Source organism: Neomonachus schauinslandi, chromosome 15 (genome assembly GCF_002201575.2).
Source record: "Neomonachus schauinslandi chromosome 15, ASM220157v2, whole genome shotgun sequence".
Lineage (NCBI taxonomy): Eukaryota > Metazoa > Chordata > Mammalia > Carnivora > Phocidae > Neomonachus > Neomonachus schauinslandi.
Window position 1 is genome coordinate 8,093,723 of NC_058417.1, and position 15,362 is coordinate 8,109,084.

General features: G+C 44.1%; 1 pseudogene; it reads left to right on the plus strand.

The window, feature by feature from the left end:
• The first annotated feature begins 7,470 nt into the window (after nucleotides 1-7,470).
• LOC123326821 lies at nucleotides 7,471-7,596 on the plus strand (annotated as a pseudogene).
• Nucleotides 7,597-15,362: the final 7,766 nt, after the last annotated feature.

Below are 15,362 nucleotides of genomic sequence, written 5' to 3' on the forward strand. Positions count from 1 at the left end.
TGCTTCTCCCTCTGACCCTCCCCCTTCTCATGTGCTCTCTCTCTCTCATTCTCTCTCTGTCAAATAATAAATAAAATCTTAAAAAAAAAAAAAAAACCAGGGGTAAGCACATCATCGTAACTATTACCATTTCCTTTCAAGTTGCTCCATGCCAAACACCATGCCAAGTGCTTTATCTATATCATTTCATTAACCCTCACTACAACCCTACAAAACAGGCATTGCTATTGTTCTTGCTTGATAATGTGGAAACAAGGTCCAGAGAGGTTAAATAACTGAGCCAACATCACACAGCTGGCAAACCATGGAATTAATATTCAAACCTGAGTCTGCCTGGTGTAGAAACAGATGCTCTCCATCACCAGGCAACACTGAAACTGGGACATGAAGCAGAAGTAGCTCTTGCCTTTGAAGGGTTGGTGGTGTATTATAGAGAGGTATAGACAGAGATAATTATAATGTACGAGGGACTGATGGTAAGAGAGTAGAGGAGACTCAAAGAATTTCAGAGGAGAGAATGATCAGTTCTGGCCTCTGTGGGTCGTGCGAAGCTTAATGCACAATAGGTTCAATCTGGGCTTTGAAGACCGGATTGGACGGCACGTGTGGAGTTAGGGACGATGGTCATTCTAGATCAGCACCGTCAAGTGGAAATATGATACAAGTCACATGAGAGCATCACACAAGGAATCGAAACATTTCTGGTAGCTGAATTAAAAAGTAAAAGAAAAGAGGTAAAATTAAATGCAATAATATGCTGTATTTAGCCTGATATATCCAAAACATTTCCATCTCTACATGTAATCTCTATAAAAATTATTAGTGGGGTATTTTCACAATTATTTTTTTTGTACAAAGACTTTGAAATCTTATGGCACATCTCAGATCAACACGTAAGAGATACATATTTTGCTTGCTTTCTTCCCTAATTAAGTCTTTAGGATCTGGTGTATTTTTTCCCTTACAGTGCATGTCAATTCAGACTAGCATGGGGTGAGCCGGGGAGCTACCGTATTGGTCAGACAGCCCCAGAAGGAGGCAAAGCAGAGCAGAGACACAGGAAAACCTGGTGTGTGTGCAGGACGCTGAGGACAATCCTTAGCCTGGTGTTGACTGTATCCGAAGGAGTGCACAGTGGAAATGTATGTGGGGCCAGATTATGGAGAGCCTCGGACACCAGAATAAAGTGGTCTTGATTTCACTTGATTTCAGTACAGAAGAGGAGCCCTACTCTCCAGGTTACTTGAGAAGGGAAGAACGCTCTGTCTTAGGAAGACATCGGCATGAAGGATGAGCTGGTAGGAGAATGGGGGCAGGGGGATGAAGCAGGGGTATCAGTCATAAGGCAATGGCATGAGTTCCAGTCAGAGATTGTGACACTCAACCAAGGCTGGGACTCTGGGGATGGAGAGAGTGGCTGATGTTACTATATAAGAGTTTATAGGCACTGACAAGGGAGAAAGCCACAGGGGGAAAGTAAGAGAGGACTCCGAGCTCCCCATCCTGGGTGCCTGGGAGACAGAGTGGTGAAACGGGCAGTTATGTCTTCTATCAACACATTACAGGAGATTTAGTCTTCTCTCCCTTTGGGGATTCAGAATCAATTTCCTGGGCTTCTTCCCTCCTCCTCCCTGGGGAAAGACGTCTTGCATCTTGGCTCCTTTCCTGCGGGAAGGAGGACGTAGGACTGAATCCTTAAAAAGGTCTCTGCATTATTCACTTCCCTCCATCCTTCACATTGCCTGAGCTGCATGACTCCAACATCCCACTGATGGTCTCGGGGCTTGGAATCCCTGGAACTGTCCCCCCCCCTCCACCCCCATCCCCAGTGGTGTGGTCAGATAGCAACTGGGACATGGTGGCAGATGATCTGTTATTATATGCTCTGTGCATCTCTAATTGCTCTAATGAGCTGGAAGTCTGGAGGAGGAATGACAAAGATTTACAGCTTTTACTTGGGAAACCTACCTCCTATCAAGGGAGGGATTATAGGACCAGGCATGACTCTCAGCTCAGTGGCTGCTGATAGCAAGTAACAAGGACCATGAAAGCCTTTGGCGATTAGAACCGAGCACTATCATGGTGACTTCTGCGGCATTGTTTATTCTAGATTGTGGCCATCCAGGGGGCCCGCTCAGTGTGTGTCAGACAGACTAACTAGAAAGATACTTCGGGAATGAGAATGTACACGATTGTCATGGGGGAGACGGTGGGCGAAAGGATCTGGACTAATTCACATGTTTGATTGCTGGAGACTTTATCTAGGGCAGAACTCCTGGAGACTTCGCCGACACACCTCAGTCTCTAGGACCCCCGTCTCCTTCATCCTCCCTTAGTTCCTTTCTTAATTGCATTCAGAGTCCCTCTGTCTGGGTCCCAGTGCTGCCCACTTGAATGATTCACCTTCAATGTCAAGTTTTAATCTCTCTTCTCCAAGGTGTTTACTATTTCCTCCCCTTTTGCCTGTTCTCCCAGATCTCTTTTCAGCTTCCTTCTTTCCATTCAGAATTTTCCACTAAATTAATTTAAATTTTGCATTTGCCTTTTTTCACGGAGGCATGTAATGGGTGAGGCTCTGTTCTTGTGACCCCCTATTTTTGTTTCCTTTATGTTGCTACTTATATTTTCTTTTTTTTCCTATTCGCTCTGTGTCTATAACTTTTATTACACCTTCTCTTCACCTTTTGCTTCCTGGCTGTCCTTTGATAAAAAAAAAAAAATCAATATAAAAAGTTCTCCCTAGTGCTAGGGAATTTATACTAGACTATCTCCCCCAGAATGAAACTGTTCTTAACAGAGGTGAAGTCCTTTCATAGGATTTGAACCCTAATGCTAAGAGGTCAGCACATCTCATTGGAAATGTGACTTGTTGAACCAATACTTTTGTATTTGTAAATTTGTCAGAAATGAAGTAATTCCAAAAGCTATAAGCCTCAAAATCAGGAATGGAAGAAAAGAAGGTATATAATTGGGATTCTTTTGTTGATGTTAACCCTGTCACAAAGCCAAAGAATTTTCCATAGTTCTCCGGGGGATTATTTTTCCAAACCGCAAGAGAGGTCCCAGCTCCCTTCTTAATAATCCAGTTTGGATCAATTGACCATATTATCATTCAAAGCCTTCTTTAACCTCTTTATACTCGACTCACATGGGCTCCCGCGATAACAGGTTCTATATGGCATGGAGTGATTGCATACACCCTCATTTTTCTTCGAGGAGTTTCAAAGTAAGCTGCTCCAGCCAGGCAGGTGTCCTCTGCACAGTGTGCCTAGTCACAAGGGGAAGGGACATTTCTTAGTGGACTGTGCGACGGATCAGAATCCCGAGCTGAGTTTCCCACCACAGGCTCCATAGTGTTCTGCACCCATCTTGCACCCATCTGCCTTTACAGGGACACTGGGGTGTAGTGAAAGGGCCCTGGGGTTTGCCAAGACCTCTTGTTTTTGTCCCTGCTCTGGTCTTCCCTGGCCATAGGAACTCCAGCAAGTCATCTGATCTCTCTCAGCCTCAGTTTCTCATCTGGAAAACAGATATAACACCTGCTCAGAGCATTTGCAAGGAGCAAAGATGTAGAGAGTGCTTTGAAAACCGTAATGTGCTGCATAAAAGCACCCATCGTACTGCGACCACAGTCCTTTGGGAAGGTGACTGTAGGAGGAGGACGTTGAAAACTCAAGGCTCTCTACTGGTGTTTCTGTTTCCATGTTGGGTCTTGGGCACGTGGACTCTCTTGCTTCTCTCTTCTTGGCCACTCACTGGCCTTCCAGGTGGCCTCTCCGCCCTTGCGAAACTCTCTTTCTCCTTAAGTGTGGGTGGGAGAAGTCTACCAAAGCCAGTATTTCAATCCAGACTGGGCTATTTCTTAATCCTATCGGAGACATTGTTTTTCTGACCCGTGAAGGTGCATCCTGCAGGCCGGGAAGGACTTAAACCAGTGAGGAAGGGATGGGCTCACCCCAACAGGGACATTTTCAGAGAAGCTTAGAAATAAAGGCTGGCAGGGACATCTGCTTGAACACAGATGGGATCATTGTGCGAGAGAGAAAATCGGGCACGTTGCACAGTTTGTGATCCTAGCAGGTGTTATGAAAAGTTGCTTTGTTTTAATTGTAATACTTTCTTTTACATTTCGAGTGTTTTATGCATATTAGCATGGGATGTGTATTAGCTCTCTCGGTCCAGACAACCTGCGAACCTGGTATCAGGTCTCCCATTTTGCAGATAAGGAAACCAAGGTGCAGAGAGGTGAGGTGACTTCCCGAGGTCACCAAGCGGTGATGCCAGGATCCCAAGCATGACTGTCTCACTCTCAAGCTCACGTAGCTAACCAAAGAGAAGGAGGAAGTTACCTATGGACTTCTGGCTCTAGGTAGTTACACCTGCCTGACTGCTACCATGCCTTCTAAATTGTAAGAGACATGACCCAAGAGGTATAGCAAACAGGGGGAAGGTCCATATTCATGCTGGAAACTAGGAAACATGCTGAAAACATTGAGGAACTGCTCCAACATATAGTTTGATAGGACTGGAGGGCTGAGGAAGTGGACGGAAGCTTGACCACACCCCATCTTGTCCCCCGGGGTGCAGCCAGCTGAGGGTTTAGCCAATGCAAACAGCAGAAAGCCATGGTGGCAATTGGGGTGACTGGGGTAGGGTGAGGCTCTCGAATGGTGCCCATATCTTATCAAGCATTACTCTTTCCAATGAAAGGGACCCGGAAGTCAGGCCATAGAAGGGGGAAGACCTTTGTTATTCTCTTTGTATTTTGTCAGCAGAAATCCCTCTCAGTATCATGTATGGAGACAATCATCTTTCCCATGGCTGGCTCATGGGTTTTCACTGTGTTTGGGTGCTTTGTGGGGGCATTTCCATGGGTGTCTAGAGGACTCAGATGGAAGTCCATGATCATTTTGTCACCTTGCCCAGAAGACCTAGATCTCATTCTTGAGGACAGAGATATTTCTACAGATTATTTTTCTCTTCATCCCCGTCCTTTTTCTCTTCTTCTTCCTTCTTCAAATTAATCTTCGTTTCATCAAAGGTGTCCATTTCATATGTTAAAAAGTCACGTATTACCTGAAAACTTATGAAGAAAAATAGTAATCCCTTTATTTACTTTTTTCCTACCTCACAGGCTTACCTCCAGAAATGAAATCTTCCAATTATTTCAATTGTTTCCTCCTCTGTATTTCTAAATACATGCTTATATGGACATTTCCTGATTTACTAATTCTGAAGTTATCTTCTGATATTGTATGATGGGAGATGAGGATGCACCTCTTTTACATTCACCCCATCTTGCCTTACACTGTGTCCCAAACCTACACCCACTTCCGATCTCTTCCTAACCAAGTTTTACTATAGCTTTTAGTGAAATAATTATTCATATGTGTAGTTCTGTGACCCTGTAAACATTGCTACTGCCCTGTGCTACCAGTATATATTTTCTCCTTTTTCTACTTTGTGCTTTCCTTTGAGTCAATAGGCCTTTAAAAATTGTGCTTTAAATGCATCCGGTAATCCAGTAGTTTCTTTCTGTTTTTGTTGTTGTTGTTATAGTTGTTGTTTGTTTTTCTCCTGGAGTTCTTTGTCCTGCCCCAATCTGTATAGTGTGTTCTGTGGCCCCACCACTTGGGGGGGGGGTCTTTTCCTTCATGACCATCCTGGGGTTTCCCTTTACTTCTCTCCTGCACTAGATCCCTTTTCCTGGACCCTCAACCATCCCCTTCTTGATTTATGCTCTCATGTTGATGGAGGACATCCTCTAGTAGATTCCTGAAAATAATGGCACATGGGAGGCATATTTTTGGATTCCCTGCATGTCAGAAAATGTCTTTATTCCTCTTTCACACTTGACTAATAGTTTGGCTGAGTGTAGAATTTTAGGTTGGAAATACTTTTCCCTTACAGTTTTGAAAGCATTTCTCTGGTTTTGCTCACTACCCTCCACAAGCTTTTAAGATCTTGTTTTTTGGTCTCTTGGTTTGTCTTTTTCCTTGCTGGGTGATGGATGGACTTTTTTTTTTTTTTTTTTTTTAATCTGAAGACCCATGTCCTGGTTCTGGAAAATTTTTTGTGTTATCTTTTTTGATAAGTATGTCCTGACTGCTTTCTATGCCCATTCCCGCCCCCCCCCTTCCACAGTTGTTTTTTTTTACAAGTTTTATTTCACTTCATGTATTGTCCCTATTTCCTCTAAGTTGTGTTTTTTTTTTTTTCCTAAGAATTATTTCTCTTTTTGGGCTTCCTCTTTGATATTAATAGTGCTCCCCAAATCTGAGTGGTCCAAGTCTATCCTTTTTGACAGAAGCCCAAGGGACTAAAAAAATGAACTCGGGACTTTGCGCTTTTTGCTGGTGGGCTTTACCACACAGTGACCAGGTGGTGACCTTGCCCTATGGTTGGTCAGCTGTAGATTTTTTTCTCTGAGGCTCTTCAGCTTCTCCAGAGAAAAATCCTGTCTTGGGACGCCTGGGTGGCTCAGTTGGTTAAGCGTCTGCTTTCAGCTCAGGTCATGATCTCAGGGTCCTGGGACTGAGTCCCAGGTCAGGCTCCTTGCCGAGCAGGTAGCCTGCTTCTCCCTCTCCCTGTTTGTGCTCTTTCTCAAACAAATAAATAAAATCTTAAAAAGAAAGAAAGAAAAATCCTCTCTTCTCTTTTCTGATGGTAATATAAAGTTAACTCAGTCCTCCTTTTCTCAGCCCTGCACCTCATCCCTACCCTGCATTATGCTTGGAATGTTTGTTTCAAGAATGTTTATGGTTCAATTTCTCTGAGAATCGGCCACAGGTCTCCATAGGGGCAGGGGTGGGTGAGTGTATTTGCTGAGCTGCATGGACCAAAGGACAGGACCTGTGGTGTAATCACTACATATGCAGAGCCCACCTCCACCCTGCCTTCCAGGACACTCTGTGCCTCCTCCACCTTTCTGTGATGCCTCTGAGTCTGCCAGCCCTCACAGCAGCGGTGTCCCCTTCAGAAGCCAACAGAATGAAGTTTCCACTCATCGTTTCTCTTTCTGTTTTCTCTCTTCCAAAACCTTATGAATTTTCCCGCAAGCTGAAGTGTCCTCTTCTGCTCATTTCATTCCCAGTGGTTTCCACTTTTTTTTTTAAAGTCCTTTTATTCCACGAAATGAGGTTTCCAGAGAGAGGGGGGGCATAAACATGTGAGTTCAATCTGCCATGTTTAACAGGCGGCCACTGTAGGCTTAGGAGAGAGCTGTGGGCTGATGACAGCCAGAAATGTGCAGGGAAGACTGACCTGCAGGTGGTTGGTTAGGGCATTAGTGAGAAGTGGCTGCAGGCAGGGAGTCCAGCCTGGAGGCTTCCAGAGAATCTCAACGAGAGGTGGCAAGGGAAGGGAGAATGACTGTTGGTGGGTGTGTGCTGTGTCTGTAAACTGGGAGAAAATGCAGCAGATTTGAAAAGGCAACCAATGTCCCACTAGGTAGATGAATTTGATATTTGGAGCTTTGCGCAGTGGCAGTATCGTAGCCAATGAGGTTTATCCGAGGCGCGATTATTGCTAATTGAATTTGATATTTGGTTCTCTTGTTTCTCATTACAGGTTCTTTAATATGTACTATGTTGGTATATTTCACCCATCCTTTCTCCCTTTCTACACCTTGTATTTCCTAGAGGCACAGGGCTAGGGGTTTTTTTGTTGCTGTTGTTCGTTTCTTTGTCTCTAAATCTTGTGTTTCTTAAGCTTTCATGTGCCTAAGACTTCTGGTTTCAAAATGTAGATTCTGATTTATAGGCTTGATTTTCAGGCCACTGGCCCTGAGGTTCTGCATTTCCAGCAAACTCCCAGGTGATGCTGATCTTGCTGATTCACAAAGTTCTTTGTTCTAGAAGGAGGTTTGTAGACTTGGAACAACCAAAGCCTGATGGGTAATCCACCCCAGAGGCTCGTGCCAGCCCTAACTCTTCCCCTGCCCTTCTGCAGGCTTGGGCTGACTTGGGTCCAGCTCTCCTGCAGAGCATCATTTCCTGGATGTTAAGGTCTGGCTCCAGCAGGTCCCACAGCAGTGACCTGTTACCTCTGGTCCTTTCCTGCTCCCTGGACACCCCCAGGACCATGCTTAGCTTACAGAACAGTCTGTAATCACCCATGATGCATCTCTCACCTGCCACATTACTTTCTCATTTTTCTAGCTGGTCTTGCTCCAGCCCCATATCCAGTAGGGATTCAACTGGGCAAATAGATAGAGGGAATGGCAAGGTAGCATAAATCCCAAGGTCCTAAATTTAAGTGGACTATCACCACTTTCTTTTGATACAGCAAACTAGCAGCTTTAATCACAGAACAGAGAAAACAAAAGTTTGCTTTACCTAAAAAGAATGAAGCCAGAGTGACCTCATGTGAATTTTCGGGATTAACATTTGCTGTTTTCATTTGCCTAATGGAATTTCACTTTTGCTTATTCAATGGGGATTTCATTTGCCTGATGTGGTTTTATAAGAAGCAAGAAAAGTGGTTTCAGGAGCAAAAGGAAAAAGTAGTTTATTTTTAATGCCTTATTTTGATTTGTTTGTGATGACTGTAATTAAGGTGTTTTTTTTCCATGCATTTTTGTTTTCTCAAAAGCCCGAAATAAATTTGAGAACTTGGACATCATTTAGCCTGGATCAGTTCAGGGTAGACTCTTTCTGGATGTTAGTTAGGGTGTATCTAGCTTCTGCTTCCTGGGGGCGTGGGAGGCGCCTGCAACATCCTGGATCTTGGCCTTCACATCGTCAATAGGGTCACCGTGAACAACTTCCAGAATGATGTCTTATTAATACAAGTGAATCCAAGTAATGAGGTCTCAGTTTGGTTTTATAGCATGCTCAACCTCCTGCCAAAACACAAACAGATACAAAACTAAAAAAGGGATATTCGATTGCATCAACAAAAACAGCATGTGCACGTTTTGAAGAGTTCGCCATTGGGGAATCCAAATGAATCTCTAACATTTGCTCTGGATTAAGCTACTCTACCTCTAATTACTTATTCCACAGAGGTTAAGAGAGGGAGACCCCGAGTGAGGAAACGGATGTATAATAATCGGCTTGCAGATTTGCTCACTGTTATTTGGTACAATATTAACATTCCTTTATGTTTCTTGAGTGTTTGCCCGACTGTGTTTTCTCAGCAGGGTGGATGGGAAAGCTGATGGGATCTGGAAGTGCCTGGCTGGATTTGGGAGTTGGAGCAGCTATAAATGTGGACATTTGCTTGGCTCACTGGCTAATGAGTGAAAGATCGCCAAGAGTAATAAGGTTTCAGTGGAATTTCCTTAATGATGGGCACAGTTCATTAAGAGAAGAAACCAAAGGAGAGATGCCCTTGGGAGAGGCTGGGGGATGGGATGGTCAGATCACGGAGGTGGAGGCCGTGGCTCAAAGGAATGTGGCTTTCACACAATTAGGTGTTTTGAAGGAAGACAGAGCCTGGACACAGTCGAATAATTTTGGCTAATTGAGATTTGCATGGGTCAAAGACCAGAGGTCTTGCTGCCATTAAGACAGGATAACATCCGTTCTGGATCCCTGGATGAATAGTGGCCCATGTGTGCCTTGGGACAGTGGCAAGTGGTACCTCTCTGACAAAGGACAGCTTTCATGGAAAGGCACACTCCCAATTTACCTGGCTAGAGTCACATCTTATAGGTATCCATTGCTCCTCTTCTCTGGAGTGGGAACTCAGGAGGCATCTTCATCTCCTTTTGCTGGGTGTCTATCAGGGATACCGCCTCTGGGAGACATGCTTTTGAGATAGAGAGGGGCTGCCATGGAGGTGCTCACCATTCCATGTTTGGGATGTGAGAAAGGCTGACCACTGCTTTAGGAGAGTATGAATCTCTGTCCACTGTAGATATTCCACTCCTTTGTTCTCTTTAGGCCACCTACATCGGACTCCAGCCCCTTCCCCACCAACCCCTGCCCTATATACTCTAGTGATGGGAAATTCCTTCACTGTCATTTGAAATGTTCTTCTCCTGGGGCAGGGCTAAGGTACCAGCAAGGTCTCTGCCAGGCCATAGGGCACCTTTATGCATATTGGGAAAAGGCGCCCCCTCATCCCAGCAGAGGTACCCCTGCCTTGTGGCGTATAGCTTGTCAAGCTGAGTGCGGGATGGATTTCAGTTGCTGCTTGCCCCTGTAGCCAGGCATTCTTGTGTAGGACACCAGTCCCGTGATTTTACACAGTGGCCCTGGATTCCTGGTCTGAGGTGGCAGAAAGCATAGGGAGGATCTTAGACTCATGGACCATCAGTCCCACTGAGATAACCCACTGTTCCTGTACCACATCCCCTTTGGGTCCTATGACTAGAGTCCTTCTGTGTCATCCAGGTGTCCCCTCTGAGTTCTGGCCTCCTCGGTGAACAGCCACACAGCTCAGGTCTGGGCCCTTGAAGAAGCTGCACACCTTTTCCTCTGTAGGGGAAAACCCAAGCACTTCTTTCTCCCATCTTGCTGGCCTTTCTCTTTCCCTCGTTTCAGACACTTAGCATGATCTTGCCAACAGGTTTAGGCTTTATAAAAGACATGAAGAATTGCAGTGCTAGGTTTTCTGCTTTCTAGAAAGTGCAAAATACAACACTGGCTACTACTTAGAAATGGAAGGGAAGAAAAAATAGAAAACAAATTCAAATTAATAATTTAATACACCATCCTGCTAAATTTACCCACAACACTAAATTTTTCTAAAGGAATGATGGAGGGACACCTTGGCTCCCTTGAGACAAGTGAGCAGAGCATGGCTTTCTCAGTTGCCCTGGCCTTCCTCAGGCTTTGGAGGACGTTTATAAGTGGTTCACAGCTACTTTGGCAGGGTAGGAAAACACAAGTCCTTGGTGAAGTCTCATCTGTCTTTCACAAACTTACTAATGTTATTATTATTATTATTATTTTAATTTCTCAAGGCAGATCAGGACAATTGTGTGATCATCTGAAGAACCATATGGGGCTCCTTCAATAAGTCAACAAGAACCGAGTTCTTGTCAGGTTGAGTGGACAGAGGGAGGGGATACGTAGAACATGGCTCTGCCATTGACTTGTGTGCTCTTGGGCAGACTCCTCGATGAAGAGCAGGTTGGGCTAGGACTGGGTGATCTTAGGTATGTGTTACCATTGTTATCATAAAGCTGTTGTTGTGTGAAAGTCATTGTGTGCTCAAGGGAAGAGTGGGAGAAGCTGAAGTGGCTTCTCATTTTTTCCCCTTGTTCCTCCATTGTTCTAATCCGTTATTTCTGTTTCTCTCTTTTACTCTCTTGTTCTCACTCCCTCCTTCCACTCATCTTTGTTGGTGCTTCCCACCTCTTTTCTCCTTTGTTTGCTTTCCCTTCATGTTGACCATTATCCATGTTTACTGAATCAGGTTTTATGAGCTCTGACCCTCAGTGTAGCCAAGTTGAATGCTGTCCACATCCATCTTGACACAGAAAGAACAGTCACACCAAAATTTGAAATTGTTTTAAAATTAGTATGCAATCCTCAAATATGGTTTTCTCAGAGGACCTCATGAGAGAGGATTTCCCTCCCCCTTGCACTAAAACTAGCCCGTGGAGGAAATGACCTTGTGGTGTTGACATCCTCTGAAATGGATGTCAAGCAGGAGATGTTTGGCTAACGGTGGACAAGGCTACTCCATGGGAAATACCTCATTGCCTTCATCTTAGATGTGAGATGCAATAAGATGGACATATTATGAAAATAATACTAGGCTGAGATGTTGCTGTGATCACACATATGTTCAGAGGTAGGCTTGAGTCAATTTAGGGTCATTAAAACATTAGGCTGCTCTGGAAAATGAGCTCAGCTCCTCAGAATTTCAGGTCCAGCAGGTTAGCATTCTGTAGGTCAAAGAAATTGCTCCGATTGGCACAGAGCCTCGTTGGCTCTCATGCAGAAACTCTGTGACTTTGATACTCAGTGAAAAATGCACATCTGGAATGAAATCAGACCTCACTCTTTTCAAGCTTCTGCTCTTTGGTATTTAATTATTATGACTTGGAAGTGACTCAGTCTAAAGGTTTTATTTTTAGCAATGATCAGAACTGCTCTTGATGAATCAGGAATGCTGTTTATTTCTTTTAATTGGAGCATGTGACTAGATTTATTTTTCAAATCTTGAATGAATGAATCTGACACTTACAAAAACACATTAAAAATGTTTTGAGCTATGTATAAAAAACGGTTTTGTAGATGGCTTTCTGCGGGTTGCCGTATTTGTCCTCTGATGTTCTGGTGAATGGTACTAGTATTCATGTCTTGGGTCCAACCTGAATTTAAGATTACAAGAACTAGAAGGGACCTCCGGCATCACCTGGTTCAGTCTCCCTTTGACAGAGGAGGAGACTGAAGCTCATGGGCTGGAGTCACATGCCAAGTCACTCTCTAGGGATTGTCAAAACTAGATACTCCGCGGTGCGTCTGACACCGTCCTCTGACCTTTCCACCCACCACCTGCCTCTCCTCGAGCATGAAGCACCACTGCTGGCTCCTGAAACCATTTTAGATGGCACAAGATGCTGGATTAAACAACTGAACCACATAGGTTGACAGCCCTTCCAGATCTTTCCTCTTTCTGATGGTACCAAATTTATTTCAAAACTCTGACTCAAACTATGAGAACACAAGGATGAATCAGTTACCACCTGATTGAACCACCACTCAAGACACTCTCAGCTGAAGAACCCATTCCTAACAGATCAAACCGACATGTACATGTGTGCATGTGTGTGCCTGAGTATGCATGCATACCCGCATGTATTTTGTGTGTCTAGTTTAATTATGAATATTCTTGTGGCATTTTTTTCAATGCAAATATGCTCTAGCGGATAATTTTCTGGGAAGCAAAAACCCCCAGTGTCTTTTCCTAATCACCACAGAAAGCAGTCTTTTTAAAATCTGATATTTGTATATATTGAGAAATGATCAGCATGGTAAGTCTAGTTAACATTCATCTTGATACAGAGTTGCACATTTTATTTCTTTCGGTGAGAACTTCTAAGATTTACTTGCTTAACAAAGGAGATCTTAAGGGGGAAGAGTCTGTGTTTGGGGCTAGTCTTCAACCCAAATACTTGCTAATCTCTCCCTTGAACTATTAGACAACAAATCTTAGGCTCAGAGCCTTCATCAAGAAACAGTCTACAAGTAGAATTTAATAACATTGGCTTGTTGTCTTTCCCTTTTTATAGGAAGTGTATTAGTTCTTTACAGCCACGAAATAAGAGATACCAAAATTCAGTGGTCTGAAGCAACAGTAAACACTTACTGTCTCACGTGGTTTCTGTGAGTCAGGAATTTAGGAGTGTCTTTGCTGGGTATTTCTGGCCCAGAGCCTCCTGAAAGGTTATAGTTACCACCATGTCAGCCAAGGCTACAGTCATCTGAAGGTTTGCCTGGGGCCGGGGTGGGGGGCAGGGAGTCTGCTTCCTCAGTGGTTCAGTCACATGGTTGTCGGCCGGAGGTCTCAGCTCCTTGCGACAGGGCTGCTAGCTAGAATGGCCTCACAACACGTCAGCTGGCTTCTCATAGACTGAGTGATCCAAGGGAGAGCAAAGCAGAATTGAAATTGAAATGATTTTTATGACCTAACCTTAGAAGTCACAATTCATCTTTCCTTCAGGATCCTACTGGTTAACATAGATCAGTCTTCCTCAGGGTGGGAAGGGACCACATGGGGGCATGGATACCAGGAGTCAAGAATCATTAGAGGCCATTTTGGAGGCTGACTACCACAGAATGGGATATTGGTTCTCTCTTTATGGCCATGTCACAAATCTACCTTTTTAAATTAATATATTCAAGTATTAAAGAGGTAGTCTGATTTATTTATTTATTTTAGAGAAAGAGAGAGTGAGAAGGGGAGAGGGACAGAAGGAGAGGGAGCGAATTTCAAGCAGACTGCTTGCTGAGCGCGGAGCCCCACACGGAGCCTGATCTCACCTCTCTGAGGTCATGACCTGAGCTGAAATCAAGAGTCGGATGCTTAACTGACTGCTCTGCCCAGGCTCCCCAAAAGGTAGTCTGATTTAAATAAAAAATACTAAGTAAATTCTCATACAGGTGGTCCCCAGGTATCACAAAATTTGTGTGTGTGGCATGTGTGTGACTGTTAATTAGGAAACACCTCATCACTGCATGTTGTCCCCTGAACCCAGAAGCACAGAGGAGAAGTCTACTCTGACAGTGTTGGTCCAAGGCCCCTGGTCATGGTGGCTGCTCAAGGCAGCACTCACCACACTGGGGAGGTAGCATTAGCATCCAGCAGCAGAGTACCATGTGGAGAAGTCCCATGGCAACAGCAGTGATCCTCCTGTCCTTACTCTGAAGATGTCCTCTTATCTCTGGTGTGCTTTGCGCTGGCACCTTGTACATAACAGGTAGGACCTGGACATAGGACCTTGAGATGACCTCAGTCCTTATTCCTTGTCTCTTCTTTGACTACTGTTCCTGCCTCCCTGCTGCAGGGAACCATCTGTCTGAAACCAGATATGACTTTGTTATGGTATAAAGTTTGTTAGGGACAAACCCTAAAAAGGGTCATTAGACACTGTAGCCTTGTCCTAGTTTATTAAAGAATTTCAACTCATGAATTTTCTTGTCTTAACATCTTTGATGTTTATTTTGTTGAATTTAGTTTTTTGTACTCCAGAAGTTTCTGCACCTGGGGCCTTGTGACATTAGAATGCCTTTCTGAATATTATGTGCTTAAGATCAGGCCAGACAGTCCTCCCTACAAGCTGTAAATTCCAGGTACATCCTGCTGGTATACCCCTGATCACTCACACTCATATTTATTTTTAATTACTTGGTTTTCTTTGTATTTATTGCTGACCACCTCCCTCTCCCATACACTCAGCCCTTCCTAAAGATTCTCAGCAGAGGGGCGCCTGGGTGGCTCAGTCGTTAAGCATCTGCCTTCGGCTCAGGTTATGATCCCAGGGTCCTGGGATCGAGTCCCGCGTCGGGCTCCCTGCTCGGTGGGAAGCCTGCTTCTCCCTCTCCCACTCCCCCTGCTTGTGCTCTCTCTCTCGCTGTGTCTCTCTCTGTCAAATAAATAAATAAAAGCTTTAAAAAAAAAAAAAAGATTCTCAGCAGATATTTTTACAAGGTTGATTACATCAGGGATTTATCTGTTTCAAATTTTTTTTCTAAAATACATTTCTCTCTCTCTCTTTTTTTTTTTTTTCTATTTCAACTACACAACCAGCATCCTGGGACTTTTCTCTTCTATAACTATTGGAATTCCCTTTGTTTTTCTTCTAGGTTGAATTCTCTGTTCTTTAGATCTCATGTTTTAGCTCCTTTGTTTCAGTGAAATATATCCTCCAGTAATTGTTCAAGTCAAGGTGATAATAGCAG